Below are 6,000 nucleotides of genomic sequence, written 5' to 3' on the forward strand. Positions count from 1 at the left end.
GCCAGCGCATTGTTTGCTAGTAAATTTATGTGAGATGCTCGTTTGCATGGGGTGTAGCTATATAGGTAAGCAGAAGAGGGTTTCAGTAGAGATATCTTGGAAGCTGTACGAACGATTGAGGAAATTTGCACATAGTGAAGTTCCAGCATTATATTAGTTCCATGCAAATTTCCCAGAGAAAAATCATGCATGTCACTTAGTTATGCCACGACTTTTCAGGTAATTCCTGGCCATAGGTTCAATACATGCAAAATACACTTGGTAAAATCTACACTGTTTGCATTTAAGAAACTCTTTCAGAATATGCAGTTATCTCCAGTTTGATAGCCCATGTGGATACAAGTGACAGTTTATATATTACCTTTATGAGTTGTCTCTCGTTTCCGCCTCATCCATACTTGAGGGTGCTAATTAGGTAGTGGAGACAACGAGAACCTCATTGCAGGAAAAATCATGGTGCCTTCCCAGAGATTTTCTTTGGATGCCCAGATACACACTAATGCAGTCTAATTGTGAAACATTATATAGTTGAGCGAGGGGAAGTGAACAAATCCTGTAGTCGATTTGATCAGCAAATTTATATGAAGCCAGTAATTCTGCAGCATGTAGTCTGGGATGATGCCAATCAGAGCTCCCCAAAGGCATTGTAGAGCTTTCTGAAAGTCTTGTGGGGCCGATATTTATTTTGGAGTACCGATCCATAAAGTATCTTTCAATGGTTGGTTTCTCTCAAAGCCAGCCCATTCAGTTCTCTTCAATCTACAAAATATCAAATAGCTATTTTTTTTCAAAGATACATTCAGACTATGAGTCTGATCAATAACTTGTAAAGAAATATGTAGCAATGCATGCATTGTAATATATTTAAGAGTCATATGCACGTCTATTCCATTGAAATGGCACATTGGTGCAGTGGAAATATCTGTCTATTTTTCAATGGAATAATACTTTATTTATTCCTAATATCTTTCTAGTTTATATTGAACGATATTAGTTCTTGTTGATAATTCCAGTGTGACCTTTTCTCCCTTCCCATTCTTAGAAACCCACTTTATGGGTTGAGTAGACCCTTGAGGACACTGCTTAGCTTTCTGAGTGCATTTGTTTCCACTCTGTAAGTATGTATTTCATATAAATGTAAGTTGCGCTACTTTAGTGCAATTTGCAGCCAATTCATAACAAATAATGCAGTATTCTGACATTTGTTGATTTCCGATTAATGCATACTAATTACCCCGCACATCCTTGTAGCCGGGCAACATGTCTTCAATACTGTATTGTGCAAAGTAATAAAAATTGACTTTATAATTTAATGTTAAACTTATCCATTGTTAAAATGTACCAAAATTAAAACACAACATTATTACTGCCTAACTTCCAAGGATTTCTTGATTCCAGTCCCTTAGATTGGAAAATTGTGCACAGCACTGCTGTTTAAGAAAAGTGAGAAAGGGAACCTAGAAAATTATAGTCCAGTTAGCCTAACATGTTGTTGGGAAATTTATAAAGTCTATATTTAAGGATAGGATGAGTGAATACTTCAAGAATTTTCAGCTGATCAGAAAGACCCAACATAAATTTGTAATGAGTAGACCGTGTCTAACGAGCTGTATAAAATTTTAGTTAGGCAGCATTCAGAATATTGTGTGCAGTTCTGATTGTCACACTACCAGAAAGACATGGCTGCTTTGGAGAGGGTGCAAAGAAGATTTGCCAGGATGTTGCCTGGTCTGGTAGGTTTTATATATGAGGAGAGGTTGGATAAACTTGGATTGTTTTTACTGGAAAGGTGGAGGCTAAGGGGCGATCTGATAGATGTCTACAAATTTATGAGAGGGATAGTCAGAAGCTTTTTCCCTGTGTGTAAAGTTCAATGGCAAGAGGGCACGAATGTAAGTTGAGAGGTGGTACGTATAGGGGTGATGTGAGCAGAAAGTTCCAGAGGGTGGTGGGTGCCTGGAACGCACTGCCTATGGAGGTGTGGAAGGAAGCACGTTAGCAATGTTCAAGGCGTTTCTTGATAGACACATGAACAGGAAGCGAACAGAGGGATGGAAACCACCTATCGACATTGGCTTGGTGGACCTAATGGCCTGTTCCTGTGCTGTTTTGTTGTTTGAATCTTCTTTAACTTTTTGAAGAGGTGGCTAAAGTAGCAGACAGGGAAGTATCTAAGGATGCTATTTGTATTGACTTCCAGAAGGGTTTCCTTTAGCTAAAATTCAAGCTCATCAAATTAAAGGCAAATTATTGACCCAGCTTGGAAATTGGTTGAGAGGAAGGAGACTGAGAGTAGGGATAATGGGCAGGATCTTTCATTGTACATTGAGACAAGTGGTATCCTGCAAGGATCTTTGCTGGTACTGCAACAATTCAGTGTATTTATTAATAACTTATTTTATAGGATAGAAAGCCACAGATGCAAGTTTGCCAAGCACACAAAGAAAGGTAACATTGTAAACAGTGTAGATGGAGGCTTAAAATTACAAGACATTGATAAATTAAGTGAATGGGTAAAATTGTGGCACATGAATTTCAATGTGGGCAAATGTGACATCATTCACTTAAGGCTTAAAAGGGATAGACTTTCTAATTCGTGGATAGCTAGAACACTGGAGATCTAAAGATATTTGCACATCCAGATGCATAGATCATTAACATGTCATGAATAAGTACAGAAAATACTCAAAATTAAGGCTAATGGAATTCTGGTTATTATATCGAGAGGGTTATAATACAAGAGGTTAGAAATTGTTCTATAGTCATTAAAGCTCTGGTCCCATCAAAGATTTTATTGAAACTAAGGGAACTGGTAGGATATGTAATCAGAAACTGTTTTGCTAGTTTGGGCATTTACGACGGGATGGGGGAGTTGTGGTCTAAATTGTAGTCAGACCATACAAGAGTGAAATTAAGAAACAGTGCTACACACAAAGGGATGATTCTTTTTTCCACAAACAGCAATTGCTGAATCACCTGTTAATATTAAATCTGAAAGGAGGAATTATACTTGTATTGAGCACTGACAGCCCTAGACATCTCAAAGTGCTTTATAAGCAGTGAAGTATTTTGAAACATATTTACTACAGTATTGTAATGCAGTACATTGGCAGAAAGCTTTCACAAACAGCAACCAGTTCATACTTTTTAAATCCCAGTGGAAAAAAATCAGTAACACTGGAGTTTCATTTTAAGATATGCAAACACTGCTTTGGACAAGTTTTGGATAGTTTTTCATCGATCAAAGTATTGAATACAGGAGTTGGGACATCTTGTTGAAGTTGTACAAGACATTGGTAAGGCTGCACTTGGAATACTGTGTGCAATTCTGGTCACCCTATTATAGAAAGGATACTGTTAAACTAGAAAGAGTGCAAAAAAAGATAGGATGCTACCGGGACTTGACGGATTGAGTTATAAAAAGAGGCTGAATAAACTGGGACTTTTCTCTCTGGAGCGTAGGAGGCCGAGGGGTGACCTTATGGAGGGGCATAGACAATGTAGATAGTCAATTTTTCTTCCCAAAGGTAGGGGAGTCTAAAACTAGAGGGCATAGATTTAAGGTGAGAGGGGAGAGATACAAAATTGTGCAGAGGGGCAGCTTTTTCAGTGTCTGGAACAAGCTGCCAGTACTAGAGGAGGGTACAATTTTATCTTTTAAAAAGCATTTAGATAGTTACATGGGTATGGTGGGTATAGAAGGATATGGGCCAAATTTGGGCCAATTGGGATTATCTTAGAGATTTAAAAAAAAAAAGAGGGTGCCATGGACAAGTTGGGCTGGAAGGCCTGTTTCCATGCTGTAAACCTCTATGACTTTATGACACTACTGGTCCCCTTCATTTCCAAGTTTTACTGCTTTTTCCTCCTAATCTCTCTTATGGCATGTCATTTTGGGGATAAATATTGACCAAGGATAATATTCCTGCACTTTAGCAGAGTGTCTTGGGAACCTTTATATTCAATGTAGAGGGTAGATAGGGCCATGGTTTAATGTCTCATCCAAAGGATAGTGGCCGAAACTCTCTGGGATGCGCGGTGTTCCCAGAAAGGAAATCTCCATTGGCCTCAAGCAGGACTTTACAATCTCGCCTGAGTGATGCTGTAAGATCCTGCTCAGTATGTCTAACAGGGCAACACTCACACAGCACTGCATGGGAGTTTCAACCTTGAAAAACCTGAGATTGATAGATTTTTGTTAACCAAAGGTATTAAGGGAGGCTGAAGCAGGTACATGGAGCAGGACTTTACGGCCTCACTTGAATGAGACCGGAAATTCCTGCCCGAGGTCAACGGACATTTCCGTTGTCTGCCCCTCACCTGATCCGATTCCCTGGCGGGCAGGGTGGTAGAATTCCAGTGACGGAGACCAGTCATAATCTCAATAAATGGTGGGATAGGCTCCAGGCACTAAATGGCTGATTACTGTTCCTGTGTTTCTTTGTCCCTATTTTCTTTACACAAGTGTTAAAATCACTGACCCACCTCCCATCCAAGTTGGTTTGGGTCATGATTCACAAGGAATATAAGAGAACAATTGAGTTATGTCTACTGTGTTATGAGTAGTTTATTTTCCATAGTTTTCTAATATTCCAATGTGTGGTTTGCCTGTAACATAGAGTTTGAAGTCTTTGCTTTAAAAGAATGTGCTATTCTTTCTGGCTTTTAAGATTTTATTGGGGTTCCATGTTCCAGTGGGGTGGGAACATTAATGAAGAAACCTAATAAGTGGCATATTCATTTCCTAAGCTCTGTTGTACCCATGGAAAGCAATGTGCTGGGAAGAGTTGAACTTTGGAGTTTATTATCTAAAAGGCTATTCCCCATTGTACCTTCAGTTAATATACAAAACTGGTTATCCATGGGACATAGTTTGCTGCTGTTGGAACTGTCATTGGGTGAAACATTGAATATTGTCCAACACACAAGTGCTCACTCATCAGATTGCAGGCAAGTTACAAGTAGTATGCTACCACGAAGATGTAAAGGAATTGCATTATGCTAGTACCATGCCACCCCTTCTAGGATGCCACACTATACTTCTTCAGTGTTGAAACAGGGTTTGAACTGGCACTGTGCATGATGTGGAGATGGACTGGGATGGCCACAGTAAGAAGTCTCACAACACCAGGTTAAAGTCCAACAGGTTTATTTGGTATCACAAGGTTTCGGAGTGCTGTTCCTTCATCAGGTGAATGGAGAGTTGGGTTCACAAACAGGGCATATATAAATACAAACTCAATTGCAAGATAATGGTTGGAATGTGAGTCTTTACAGGTAACCAAGTCTTTACAAGTACAGACAATGTGAGTGGCACTGTGCAGCCAAGGTAGGAAACATGTCTGTAAGCCCCCGCCCTCAGGTTTGGGCACACAGGGCGAGAGAACAGTGATTTGAATCAGTGAATGATTTCAAAAAGGAGATAGAATTATTTCTAATAGTAAATGGATATGGGGAACAGGTAGAGAGGTGGATTTGAGACAAAGAGATCAGCGTTATTCTGGTGGAATGGCAGAGCAGGTTCAAAGGCCTGAATTTGCCTACTTCTGCTCTTAATTCCTATATTTCTTTGATTTAAGACGTAGGAGAAGAATTAGGCCAATGGGCCCATCAAGTCTGCTCTGCCATTCAATCATGGCTGATATTTTTCTCATTCCTATTCTCCTGCTTTTCTGTAACTCCTGATCCCTTTATTAATCACAAACCTATCTCTGTCTTAAAGACACACAATGACCTGGCCTCCATAGCCTTCTGTGGCAAAGAGTTTACAGATTTGTGTGTGTGTATGTGTGTGTCGGTGGGTGTTTGGTTAGTCTGGGGAAAGCTGGAATCGGTACAACCTGTGTGGCTGTGGTCCAAGACGGAAAATGGTCTGAACCAAACCAGAACCAAATAGGGTGGAAAAGCGAGGCTAACCAAGGCAGGAATTGGTTGTTGGGTCCGCCCTGGGTTGTTCTTCAGGACTGCTTCCCTTGCTGGCGTAGGTCCCATTCCGACTGA

The sequence above is a fragment of the Carcharhinus amblyrhynchos genome, chromosome 15 (genome assembly GCF_965287045.1).
Source record: "Carcharhinus amblyrhynchos chromosome 15, sCarAmb.v2.hapA, whole genome shotgun sequence".
NCBI classification, from domain to species: domain Eukaryota; kingdom Metazoa; phylum Chordata; class Chondrichthyes; order Carcharhiniformes; family Carcharhinidae; genus Carcharhinus; species Carcharhinus amblyrhynchos.